Raw genomic sequence first — 14,458 nt, forward strand, 5'->3', positions numbered from 1 at the left:
CTAACAATGACGACACACTGTACAGAAAAGAGGTGGAGCAGCTGACCAGGTGGTGTGGACAACAACCACCTCACCTTGAATGGGAGATGATCTTGGAATTCAGGAGAGGCAGCAGTGAGCAGGCTGCTGATGACACCACCTGGACTATCTAACATCAAAGATAAATCAGTCACTGCGTGCTGTTATGCCGGGGGTTTTATCTTCCTGACAGCGTCTCCTGTCCAGCGTGTCATAAATCACAGTCCAAAACTTCCATATGATTAATAAGTGCATTTTATTCTGGACACCATCATGTCCACTCAGATATTTGATCATTGATCCACATAAATTAACGAGAACCACTGGTTAACATGCTGAAATAAAATCAAATTTATCATGACACCGCTACCTGACGGTCAAAAAACTGTGTGCTTCCTCCGGCCAACAACCCTGAAATGATTACTTCCTACACACCTTATACCTTCACAACACCACGTGCTCCACCTTCTGGTCAAACAGGGAATTGACACATTTTAACCCAGACAGAGGTCAACCACAGTGGCTCCAGCACCATGTGCACCACTGCTCGCTGTGTCATGTGACATGACTCAGCCACGTATGAAATGTACAGTGCAGATATACACTCTGAAAATACCATCATAGGTTATATGAGTGGCGAACCCTAACTTCAGTGTTTAACCCTTTATGTGCTGTTGATGTCATTTCTTATTAATCACTCACAGGTATCTCAGTTTCACCACTAACTGCATCGTATGTGGAGGGTTGTTGTTCTGAGACACCAGACTTCAGATTCTCTCTAAACACACAAAATAAAACTACAAAGACCATCAGGAGAACTCCTACTGTCAGTCCAATGATGAGTCCTGTCCGTCCTCCTGTGTCTGCTGCTGATCTCACAGCTGCACTCAGAGCTGGACTGTCAGTGTGTGTCTGAGCAGCAGCTGCTGTAAAGGACAAAAATGTGAGTTGAGACTTGTTGATGTTTAAATGAACATGTGGACTGTTTGAATTGAACCTGATGCTGTCTGTCTGTACAGAATATTATATGTTACAGTTAGAAGAACAGAAATCAGACAGTTCTCAGCAGACAGCAGCTTTAACTTACTCACCAGAGACTGTGAGCTCACAGCTGGAAGAACCAGAACCAGAAGCTGTCCTCACATCACACACATACAGACCAGAGTCTTCAGTCCTGAGTCTGGACAGATGAAGTCTGATTCGTCCTTCTCTGAGGGCGTCTGTGTCACTCTGGACTCTTCCTGAAAAACCTTCATCCACAGACTCTGAGAGCTCAACACCAGCATGGACCTGATACAGGACTGATGCTTTCTGTCTGGTTAAATGATCACAGTAGACATCAATGTCCTCAGTCTTAGTCTGAGTGTCTGTGGGGAACGTCCACTCCAGTGTGATGTTGTGGTTCTCCTCTGCCTGATAGGAGCTCTGTGTCTCCTTCACTTCAAGTGCTGCTGCTGAGGAGGTGAGGATGAGGAGCAGCAGGATCATCTTCTCTCTGTGAGAGGACACAGAGGTGAAGAGTCATCAGGTTCAGTCAGTACGGCTACACAACATCAATCTACAGTCTGACTGAAACTCACAGTCACACTCTGTGCCAGCTTTTACAGTCTGCACTGCTGCACACACACACCTCTGTCAGCAGGTGGCGCTGAAGGACAGTTACATGCTACGACTCTTATAAATGTAAACATCATAAATGTTCACGTTCAGAACAGACAGCAGCTCACATCAGGTCTGAAACATTCACTGGATTTACTTTGTTTCACTGTTACAACACACAGAGCTGCTGCGAGTGAATCTAAACCTGACCTCCTGTGTGCTGACACAACAACACTGCCATTATTTATAGAACACACCTCTGTGTAAATTGAAAGCAGTAACTTCAGCTGATCAGACAGAAGCACAAAGAGCAGAGGACAAGATCACAGTCTACCAATGATACAGCACAGCTGTCACTCAAAGTGGTCATGTTCATAATTATACATCCATGTAAAGCCTGACACATCAAAAACTAGCTAGAAAATTCTATTTTTTTGGAACTGAGATGTTTATTAAACCTTTTATATATATATAAATTATATATATAATTATACAGCTTAAGTCCTGATATAAATGAAACATAATAAAAGGAAGGAAGAAACTTTTCAACAGAGAGCAGAATATTGATTTGAACCAGTAAACCTGTTTGTTTGTCAGAATCAGAATCGTGTTTATTGCCATGTAAGTGAAGGGGATTCACATTACTAGGAATTTGCCTTATTGATTGGTGCATACATAAGAACATATAATAATTAACATGCAATAAGATAGAACTAAGATAAAATTAAGGTAAATAGACTAAAGTAAGGCTAAACTGACATGACATAACAGACATAATGAACAGAACATAAAATGAGTGGCGGTTGTACTGGCAAACATAGACCCTTATATGAACGAGTGGAACAGTGTAATAATGTCATAATGTAACAGGTACCACATGGGTCGGTGAGGTGGTACTAGTGTGCAAGTAGTGCAAGATGAAGTAAACAGTGCAAATAGTCATCATTGTGCAGTGAATATACTAAAGTGACCTTGTGAAGTGACAGTGCAGAGCAGTGCATTAATTACAGTTCAACAGTCCAACAGCAGAGGGGACACTGTGTCAGCTTTTACAGTCTGCACTGCTGCACACACACACCTCTGCCGGCAGGTGGCGCTGAAGGACACATTCAGTCTGAACTTAGTGTGACAGTGTGGGACACTTCACATTCATTTAGAAGCTGTGGCAGCAGGTCTGTCTTCTGAAGAGTTGTTGGGCTCTTTCTTTGTTGTAGTCACAGCAAACACCATGTAAAGCTCACAAACAATGTAATGATCGACCTCGACCACTTTCCAACTAACAAATAAATAAATAAATAAATAGAAGCACACACAGAACTTTAGAGGAAGAACAGATGTAGTCCAACAACACAGTTCTTCCTCCAAAACACAGCGCAGGTTTTACAAACTAATGACACAGAAAACAAATGAGATATTCAATCAATATATTTGATGGTGCTCACACTAAGCTTGTGTTTTTAAAGTCCTCAGACTGAGCTGTGACGATATGCCTTTGTACTCACAGCCCTTCCCTGGATCCGCTTCATTGAGAGCATCTGCAGCTTCTCACTTCACTTGAATCCTCCAGATATATACAGCGTGGACTGAACACATGTTTAGTTGATTTCTGTGGGCAGGGTTCTCCGGGCTGCCGGACATTCTGAGGAAACCAAATGACCCAAAAAACCTCCGACAGCGTCACATGCTGTGTGGGAAATGTGAAAAATGTCTGTAGCCCCAGTCACTGCCCCCAGAGCTCACTGATTGGACATGAAAATAGATCTCAGAGTTCCCCTCTGCTCTGGTCCTGCTCTGGTTCTGCTCTGGTTCTGCTCTGCCACTCCCACCAGCAGCAGAGTGCTGTAACAGATCCAGCAGAAACTAACAACACTCTTTACTGACCCCTGTCCAGATCAGTGAGACAGCTGTCCTCTGCTCCTTCTTTGTCCTCCTGTCTCCGTCTGTGTTTGTAATAAAGCTGAAGACCTTTGAGCAGCTGTACACTTAGCTTAGCATTAGCTTTAGGTTTGGCAGCTGTATTGATGACCTGTATTGATCATCTGATTTGAGTGAGTGCAGAACATAGAGACATTAACAACAAACTGCTGCTGTCAGTGCAATGCTGAGTCCTGTCCATCCTTGTGGGACACACTGAGGGTCCCATATGGGCTCTAGAATTTCTCACTAAGAATTCGGACAGCAGTACAACCTGGTGGAGGCTCTATATAGGGCCATATACAGTGATTAGGGAGTGATCTCAGACTCAGCCCATAGCTTCCCTGCACGCCGGTGTGGAGCCAGCTGTGCACCGGCCTCGCTCCACCGACCAGAACCAAGCTCTCCAACCAGGTTTGTTCCTCCGTCCTGAATGCATGTCTGAGCCTTTACCCATCCTGCAGTCATGTGCTGCAATACCTGAAGGACTGGATCCTTCTCCCACAGCTCTGGGGCTCCCAGCAGTGGTGCAGCAGTTACTGCAGTGTATTCTGGCATGAGCAGCATCCAGCATGACGCGGCCCCCTGAACATTCAGTGAGTGTCTTCTTTCACTGACCGGAGCCATGCGCCCCCTGTTACATGACGAATCAAATGTCGTCCATGCAGTGGTGATTCCAGAGCCTCTGGGCACCTTGGGGACCAAACCTGCAGACCTGAACGGGTTTGATGCTTGTTATGCTTTCTGTCTGTTCATGCTTCAGGAGGATGTGAGGACGCTCATTATGAGAAATATCAGAATAGCATCATTAACCCCTACATCCCCAGAAAACAATCAAGTCACATGACCTTGACGTCAGCAGTTTGTTTCTTAGTGTGGCACAGACGTGTCAGTGACCGAGTCCATGAGAAACAGCAGAACCAAATCATCACTCATACCAACTCAGAGTCTTTATTAAGCAGAGTGGCACTTGTGGCGTGCATGACACTGAGACGAGGCACACCAGATGCCATGCATACTAAGTGTGAGTCCACGTTATAAAGACCCACACTTGTGTGCAAGTCTTTATCATCAGGTCTCTGAAACATTCACTGGATTTACTTTGTTGGTTCACTGTTTCACAACAACACACTCAGAGAGAGAGAGAGAGAGAGAGAGAGAGAGAGAGAGAGAGAGCTGCTGAAAGTGAAACTATTGTTGATGATTCCAGGAACTCTGCAGCCATTTTGTTTGTACATCTGTACTGAACCTCCATGAGAGACCCCCAAACATCTGCTGCTGCCAGCAATGAGCTCAGATCATAGGTGCAGTCAGGGAGGAGCCTGAAGACAGAGCAGCATCCTGGCTGTGAACATGTGACACACAATAAACTGTCACCAGTCTGAACAGAACTGTGGGTCAATAGAAACAAAGCAGCAGTTCAGTGTGTGACCCACAGAGAGGAGCTGCAGACTGTGGCAGCTCTTCTACAGTCACACAGCAGCAGTCTGCTGCAGTGACCTCTGACCTCTTGCTCTCATCATGTTCTCCTCTGAACCCACACAGCAGCTCATCCATTTCCTGTCAGCAGGTGGCGCCAGAGAGTCGAGAGTCAACAGAAGAAGCTCTGGAGCATGTTTGAGGACACAGACACTGAACAGTTAATTACAGTCTTTATTAGAGCACAGCAACATGCTGATTCAGCAGGTTCACAGCCTGAAAGAGTTAAAGGATGAGGAGGAGGAGGATGAAGAGACTGAAACACACAGAGAGGTCAGACTCTATAATCATGACGTGGTCTTGTTCCTGAAGTTTATGACATCAGTCATCTCCTCTTGCAGCACAAGAATAACACACTACATGTCAACACTTACTGTGCTGAACTTCTTACAGTGTAAATACTGTTGTATGACAGGGGTTAAATAAAGTATAAAAGATTTTCAGTTCTTCATGTAAGAAAATAAAAGTGCAACAGTCTGAACACTGACATGCATCATAACAGGAGACACAGAGCTCACTGCTCTTATCATCAGTGCAAACATCAACACTAACAAACATTTTCACTGTTTGCTTCAATGTTTACTTTGAACTCCACCATCTTGTCTGAATGGTGAGTTCCTCATCAGCATGTAGTGTATGAAATGTGCAGAGGAGACTGACAACAGCACCACAACACAGTACCTGAGTGGACAAGCTTAACTTCAGTGTGTAACCCTTCATGTGCTGTTGATGTCATTTCATATTAATTACTCAAGTGGTATCTTAATTTCATCAGAAGCAGCATTGTATGTGGTGGGTTGTTGTTCTGAGACACAAAACTTCAGTTTCTCTCTAAAAACAAAAAATGAAACTACAAAGACCATCAGGAGAACTCCTACTGTCAGTCCAATGATGAGTCCTGTCCGTCCTCCTGTGTCTGCTGGTGGACTCAGAGCTGGTCTGTCAGTGTGTGTCTGAGCAGCAGCTGCTGTAAAGGACAAAAATGTGAGTTGAGACTTGTTGATGTTTAAATGAACATGTGGACTGTTTGAATTGAACCTGATGCTGTCTGTCTGTACAGAATATTATATGTTACAGTTAGAAGAACAGAAATCAGACAGTTCTCAGCAGACAGCAGCTTTAACTTACTCACCAGAGACTGTGAGCTCACAGCTGGAAGAACCAGGACCAGAAGCTGTCCTCACATCACACACATACAGACCAGAGTCTTCAGTCCTGAGTCTGGACAGATGAAGTCTGATTCGTCCTTCTCTGAGGGCGTCTGTGTCACTCTGGACTCTTCCTGAAAAACCTTCATCCACAGACTCTGAGAGCTCAACACCAGCATGGACCAGATACAGGACTGATTCTTTCTGTCTGGTTAAATGATCACAGTAGACATAAATCTCCTCAGTCTTAGTCTGAGTGTCTGTGGGGAACGTCCACTCCAGTGTGATGTTGTGGTTCTCCTCTGCCTGATAGGAGCTCTGTGTCTCCTTCACTTCAAGTGCTGCTGCTGAGGAGGTGAGGATGAGGAGCAGCAGGATCATCTTCTCTCTGTGAGAGGACACAGAGGTGAAGAGTCATCAGGTTCAGTCAGTACGGCTACAACAACATCAATCTACAGTCTGACTGAAACTCACAGTCACACTCTGTGCCAGCTTTTACAGTCTGCACTGCTGCACACACACACCTCTGTCAGCAGGTGGCGCTGAAGGACAGTTACATGCTACGACTCTTATAAATGTAAACATCATAAATGTTCACGTTCAGAACAGACAGCAGCTCACATCAGGTCTGAAACATTCACTGGATTTACTTTGTTTCACTGTTACAACACACAGAGCTGCTGCGAGTGAATCTAAACCTGACCTCCTGTGTGCTGACACAACAACACTGCCATTATTTATAGAACACACCTCTGTGTAAATTGAAAGCAGTAACTTCAGCTGATCAGACAGAAGCACAAAGAGCAGAGGACAAGATCACAGTCTACCAATGATACAGCACAGCTGTCACTCAAAGTGGTCATGTTCATAATTATACATCCATGTAAAGCCTGACACATCAAAAACTAGCTAGAAAATTCTATTTTTTTGGAACTGAGATGTTTATTAAACCTTTTATATATATATAAATTATATATATAATTATACAGCTTAAGTCCTGATATAAATGAAACAATAATAAAAGGAAGGAAGAAACTTTTCAACAGAGAGCAGAATATTGATTTGAACCAGTAAACCTGTTTGTTTGTCAGAATCAGAATCGTGTTTATTGCCATGTAAGTGAAGGGGATTCACATTACTAGGAATTTGCCTTATTGATTGGTGCATACATAAGAACATATAATAATTAACATGCAATAAGATAGAACTAAGATAAAATTAAGGTAAATAGACTAAAGTAAGGCTAAACTGACATGACATAACAGACATAATGAACAGAACATAAAATGAGTGGCGGTTGTACTGGCAAACATAGACCCTTATATGAACGAGTGGAACAGTGTAATAATGTCATAATGTAACAGGTACCACATGGGTCGGTGAGGTGGTACTAGTGTGCAAGTAGTGCAAGATGAAGTAAACAGTGCAAATAGTCATCATTGTGCAGTGAATATACTAAAGTGACCTTGTGAAGTGACAGTGCAGAGCAGTGCATTAATTACAGTTCAACAGTCCAACAGCAGAGGGGACACTGTGTCAGCTTTTACAGTCTGCACTGCTGCACACACACACCTCTGCCGGCAGGTGGCGCTGAAGGACACATTCAGTCTGAACTTAGTGTGACAGTGTGGGACACTTCACATTCATTTAGAAGCTGTGGCAGCAGGTCTGTCTTCTGAAGAGTTGTTGGGCTCTTTCTTTGTTGTAGTCACAGCAAACACCATGTAAAGCTCACAAAGAATGTAATGATCGACCTCGACCACTTTCCAACTAACAAATAAATAAATAAATAAATAGAAGCACACACAGAACTTTAGAGGAAGAACAGATGTAGTCCAACAACACAGTTCTTCCTCCAAAACACAGCGCAGGTTTTACAAACTAATGACACAGAAAACAAATGAGATATTCAATCAATATATTTGATGGTGCTCACACTAAGCTTGTGTTTTTAAAGTCCTCAGACTGAGCTGTGATGATGTGCCTTTGTACTCACAGCCCTTCCCTGGATCCGCTTCATTGAGAGCATCTGCAGCTTCTCACTTCACTTGAATCCTCCAGATATATACAGCGTGGACTGAACACATGTTTAGTTGATTTCTGTGGGCAGGGTTCTCCGGGCTGCCGGACATTCTGAGGAAACCAAATGACCCAAAAAACCTCCGACAGCGTCACATGCTGTGTGGGAAATGTGAAAAATGTCTGTAGCCCCAGTCACTGCCCCCAGAGCTCACTGATTGGACATGAAAATAGATCTCAGAGTTCCCCTCTGCTCTGGTCCTGCTCTGGTTCTGCTCTGCCACTCCCACCAGCAGCAGAGTGCTGTAACAGATCCAGCAGAAACTAACAACACTCTTTACTGACCCCTGTCCAGATCAGTGAGACAGCTGTCCTCTGCTCCTTCTTTGTCCTCCTGTCTCCGTCTGTGTTTGTAATAAAGCTGAAGACCTTTGAGCAGCTGTACACTTAGCTTAGCATTAGCTTTAGGTTTGGCAGCTGTATTGATGACCTGTATTGATCATCTGATTTGAGTGAGTGCAGAACATAGAGACATTAACAACAAACTGCTGCTGTCAGTGCAATGCTGAGTCCTGTCCATCCTTGTGGGACACACTGAGGGTCCCATATGGGCTCTAGAATTTCTCACTAAGAATTCGGACAGCAGTACAACCTGGTGGAGGCTCTATATAGGGCCATATACAGTGATTAGGGAGTGATCTCAGACTCAGCCCATAGCTTCCCTGCACGCCGGTGTGGAGCCAGCTGTGCACCGGCCTCGCTCCACCGACCAGAACCAAGCTCTCCAACCAGGTTTGTTCCTCCGTCCTGAATGCATGTCTGAGCCTTTACCCATCCTGCAGTCATGTGCTGCAATACCTGAAGGACTGGATCCTTCTCCCACAGCTCTGGGGCTCCCAGCAGTGGTGCAGCAGTTACTGCAGTGTATTCTGGCATGAGCAGCATCCAGCATGACGCGGCCCCCTGAACATTCAGTGAGTGTCTTCTTTCACTGGAGCCATGCGCCCCCTGTTACATGACGAATCAAATGTCGTCCATGCAGTGGTGATTCCAGAGCCTCTGGGCACCCTAGGGGCCAAACCTGCAGACCTGAACGGGTTTGATGCTTGTTATGCTTTCTGTCTGTTCATGCTTCAGGAGGATGTGAGGACGCTCATTATGAGAAATATCAGAATAGCATCATTAACCCCTACATCCCCAGAAAACAATCAAGTCACATGACCTTGACGTCAGCAGTTTGTTTCTTAGTGTGGCACAGACGTGTCAGTGACCGAGTCCATGAGAAACAGCAGAACCAAATCATCACTCATACCAACTCAGAGTCTTTATTAAGCAGAGTGGCACTTGTGGCGTGCATGACACTGAGACGAGGCACACCAGATGCCATGCATACTAAGTGTGAGTCCACGTTATAAAGACCCACACTTGTGTGCAAGTCTTTATCATCAGGTCTCTGAAACATTCACTGGATTTACTTTGTTGGTTCACTGTTTCACAACAACACACTCAGAGAGAGAGAGAGAGAGAGAGAGAGAGAGAGAGAGAGAGAGAGAGCTGCTGAAAGTGAAACTATTGTTGATGATTCCAGGAACTCTGCAGCCATTTTGTTTGTACATCTGTACTGAACCTCCATGAGAGACCCCCAAACATCTGCTGCTGCCAGCAATGAGCTCAGATCATAGGTGCAGTCAGGGAGGAGCCTGAAGACAGAGCAGCATCCTGGCTGTGAACATGTGACACACAATAAACTGTCACCAGTCTGAACAGAACTGTGGGTCAATAGAAACAAAGCAGCAGTTCAGTGTGTGACCCACAGAGAGGAGCTGCAGACTGTGGCAGCTCTTCTACAGTCACACAGCAGCAGTCTGCTGCAGTGACCTCTGACCTCTTGCTCTCATCATGTTCTCCTCTGAACCCACACAGCAGCTCATCCATTTCCTGTCAGCAGGTGGCGCCAGAGAGTCGAGAGTCAACAGAAGAAGCTCTGGAGCATGTTTGAGGACACAGACACTGAACAGTTAATTACAGTCTTTATTAGAGCACAGCAACATGCTGATTCAGCAGGTTCACAGCCTGAAAGAGTTAAAGGATGAGGAGGAGGAGGATGAAGAGACTGAAACACACAGAGAGGTCAGACTCTATAATCATGACGTGGTCTTGTTCCTGAAGTTTATGACATCAGTCATCTCCTCTTGCAGCACAAGAATAACACACTACATGTCAACACTTACTGTGCTGAACTTCTTACAGTGTAAATACTGTTGTATGACAGGGGTTAAATAAAGTATAAAAGATTTTCAGTTCTTCATGTAAGAAAATAAAAGTGCAACAGTCTGAACACTGACATGCATCATAACAGGAGACACAGAGCTCACTGCTCTTATCATCAGTGCAAACATCAACACTAACAAACATTTTCACTGTTTGCTTCAATGTTTACTTTGAACTCCACCATCTTGTCTGAATGGTGAGTTCCTCATCAGCATGTAGTGTATGAAATGTGCAGAGGAGACTGACAACAGCACCACAACACAGTACCTGAGTGGACAAGCTTAACTTCAGTGTGTAACCCTTCATGTGCTGTTGATGTCATTTCATATTAATTACTCAAGTGGTATCTTAATTTCATCAGAAGCAGCATTGTATGTGGTGGGTTGTTGTTCTGAGACACAAAACTTCAGTTTCTCTCTAAAAACAAAAAATGAAACTACAAAGACCATCAGGAGAACTCCTACTGTCAGTCCAATGATGAGTCCTGTCCGTCCTCCTGTGTCTGCTGGTGGACTCAGAGCTGGTCTGTCAGTGTGTGTCTGAGCAGCAGCTGCTGTAAAGGACAAAAATGTGAGTTGAGACTTGTTGATGTTTAAATGAACATGTGGACTGTTTGAATTGAACCTGATGCTGTCTGTCTGTACAGAATATTATATGTTACAGTTAGAAGAACAGAAATCAGACAGTTCTCAGCAGACAGCAGCTTTAACTTACTCACCAGAGACTGTGAGCTCACAGCTGGAAGAACCAGAACCAGAAGCTGTCCTCACATCACACACATACAGACCAGAGTCTTCAGTCCTGAGTCTGGACAGATGAAGTCTGATTCGTCCTTCTCTGAGGGCGTCTGTGTCACTCTGGACTCTTCCTGAAAAACCTTCATCCACAGACTCTGAGATCTCAACACCAGCATAGACCAGATAGAGGACTGAGGTTTTACGACTAGCCATCAGGTCACAGAGGACAAAAATGTTTCTGGTGGTGTCCTCAGCAGGGAACGTCCACTCCAGTGTGATGTTGTGGTTCTCCTCTGCCTGATAGGAGCTCTGTGTCTCCTTCACTTCAAGTGCTGCTGCTGAGGGGGTGAGGATGAGGAGCAGCAGGATCATCTTCTCTTCTCGGTCTGACTGTAAGTCCTTAAAATCACAAAGATAGAAGTAAAGTCCACCAACATGTCTTTATGAAGAATTCCAGCATGTTTCAGAAATGAAAAATGCCTCAGCTTTGTTTTCCTGTGCTGAACGTCTGAATGCTCACAAGACAAATGCGGAACATGGTCAGTTAGTTCTTCCAGACACTGCTCACAGTCCTGCCACCTGCAGAAGTTCTCGGATGACTCTGCCATTGTGGGCTGTACCAGCAGAGGTCGGGAGGCGGAGTACATGAGTGTGGTGGACAGCTTTGTGGAGTGGTGCGGACAGAACCACCTGCAGCTGAATGTCACAAAGACAAGAGAGCTGGTGGTGGACTTCAGGAAGCACCAGACACTCCCTAACCCGGTCAGCATCAAGGGTACCAACGTGGACATTGTGGACAGCTACAAATACCTGGGTGTCCACATTGACCACAAACTGGACTGGTCCACAAACGCAGAGGCAATATACAGGAAGGGACAGAGTCGCCTGTATCTACTGAGGAGACTCAGGTCCTTTAACGTCTGCCAGACCATGCTGCAGATGTTTTACCACTCGGTGGTCTCCAGCGTCATCTTCTACGCTGTAGTGTGCTGGGGCAGCAGGATGAAGACGGCCGACACCAACAGACTCAACAAGCTCATTAGGAAGGCTGGCTCGGTACTGGGAGTGGAGCTGGAGTCTGTGGTGGAGGTGACGGAGAGGAGGATACTGAGGAAACTCCTCAGTATTCGTAACAACACGTCTCACCCCCTGCACGACACACTGCTGTCCTACAGGAGCACATTCAGCGGTAGACTGAGACTACGAGGAGCAGCACAGAACGCCACAGGAGGTCCTTCCTGCCAGTGGCCATCAGACTGTATAACTCCTCCCCTTTCTGTAGGGAGAAGCGCTAGATAATCATGTCAGGCATCACTGTCATTCCCTCCACTGGTCTATATTTATGTTTACTTAGCACCTTACATCTCCATATTGTATCCATGTATCATATATTGTGCTCATACTGCGTACTGTACTCTTATTTTGGATTATAGTGACACTTATACTCTTATACTCTGTACTTAACTGCATTTAATGTAACTTGATACCTCTGGCACAAGAATTTCCTTCGGGATTAATAAAGTTTTATCTTATCTTATCTTATCTTATCTTATCTTATCTTTACATGACCACAGGTCACAGATCAGTTTCATGTGTGGCCTGATGTCTGTGCCTGTTTCCACTCTGACGTCTGGCTCTGTTTTATTTAAATCTTATCTGCTCCTTCCTCTGTATGAATCCATATTAATAATTCATGTTCACTCTGCAGGTTGATGTTTGTCTGAAGCTCTGGACGTTGTTACAGTAGCTGCTCTCTGTGTTGATGTATCTGTGAGACTCTCCTGTTTGTGTCTTTGTATCATAAACAACAAACATTGTAACAAACTCTCTTGATCTTCATGCGGCTGCTGACATCACGGTCATGTGATCTGAGTGTTTCCTGTTTTCACATTTTACACACTTGTAGTTCCAGCAGTACTAACGTGACTCCTCTCACGCCTTGAAGGCTCCCTATACAGAGTCCTACAGTGATCAGACCGGTTATTGAAGTAACAGAAATATGTCAGAGTGTGTGCAGAGTGTGATCCTCAAACATGGCTGAAAAACCAAACACAGGACAAGGAGCACTGTGGAACATTCCCAAACTCCACCCACTGAAAGCTCCACCCTGCTGTCAGTGTCAGTCTCTGATCAGTACTCACATTAAAGTGGACCAAATGCTGTGAGGCCTTAATTTAGTGTGTTTTATACATGTGTTATTCAGTGTGTGTGATCTAAATATATAACTTTATTGATCCTTGTATACAGAAATAAATCATCATGTGATCTAACCTTTCTGTTTAGTGTAAGCAGTATTGATGAACTGATTTACACAGAGAGGCCTTCTCCACATTGTATTGATGATATGGACACATTATCAGCAGGTATTGAAAACACATACAGAAACAAAGCAGCAGTTCAGTGTGTGACCCACAGAGAGGAGCTGCAGACTGTGGCAGCTCTTCTACAGTCACACAGCAGCAGTCTGCTGCAGTGACCTCTGACCTCCTGCTCTCATCATGTTCTCCCCTTAACCCACACAGCAGCTCATCCATTTCCTGTCAGCAGGTGGCGCCAGAGAGTCGTTCTAAAAAGACCTTCATGAGAACAGAAGAAGCTCTGGAGCATGTTTGAGGACACAGACACTGAACAGTTCATTACAGTCTTTATTAGAGCACAGCAGCATGCTGATTCAGCAGGTTCACAGCCTGAAAGAGTTAAAGGATGAGGAGGAGGAGGATGAAGAGACTGAAACACACGTCAGACATGCCTCTATAATCATGACAGAGTTCTTCATGTAAGAAAATAAAAGTGCAGTCTGAACACTGTAATGCATCATAACAGGAGACACAGAGCTCACTGCTCTTATCATCAGTCCAAACATCAACACTAGGACTCTCACTTCTCACACCCTGTGTTATCTAACAGGCGCAGCTTCTCAGAATACACACAAGCATCAGGATAGTCACATCATATATGACAGTAACATATCATGTATGAGATCATAGGAGTAACATCACACATATTTCCATAGTAAGACATATGGATACAGACGACAGTGCTGTGGTGGGTCTCATCTTCAGTGGAGATGAAAGAAACTACAGGAATGAGGTGCACCTTCTGGCCGAGTGGTGCAGAGACCACGACCTCTCCCTGAATGTGGAGAAGACCAAGGAGATGGTGGACTACAGGAGAGCACACAGTCAGCACACCCCTCTGACCATCAAGAGTGCTGCTGTGGAGCAGGTGAGCAGCACCAAGTTCCTGGGTGTGCACATCACTGAGGACCTCTCC

At 44.8% G+C, this 14,458-nt stretch overlaps 1 long non-coding RNA gene across 1 annotated transcript; it reads right to left on the reverse strand.

Moving 5' to 3' along the window:
- Positions 1-6,246: 6,246 nt before the first annotated feature.
- LOC114429667 (uncharacterized) lies at positions 6,247-8,392 on the reverse strand. The gene is made up of 3 exons (XR_003669874.1): positions 8,155-8,392; positions 7,731-7,928; positions 6,247-6,546 (listed from the first exon to the last, which is right to left on the reverse strand). It is a non-coding gene; the product is annotated as an uncharacterized LOC114429667 (long non-coding RNA).
- Between the last annotated feature and the right edge of the window lie 6,066 nt (positions 8,393-14,458).

The sequence above is a fragment of the Parambassis ranga genome, unplaced genomic scaffold, assembly GCF_900634625.1.
Source record: "Parambassis ranga unplaced genomic scaffold, fParRan2.1 scaffold_195_arrow_ctg1, whole genome shotgun sequence".
Taxonomy (NCBI): Eukaryota; Metazoa; Chordata; class Actinopteri; family Ambassidae; genus Parambassis; species Parambassis ranga.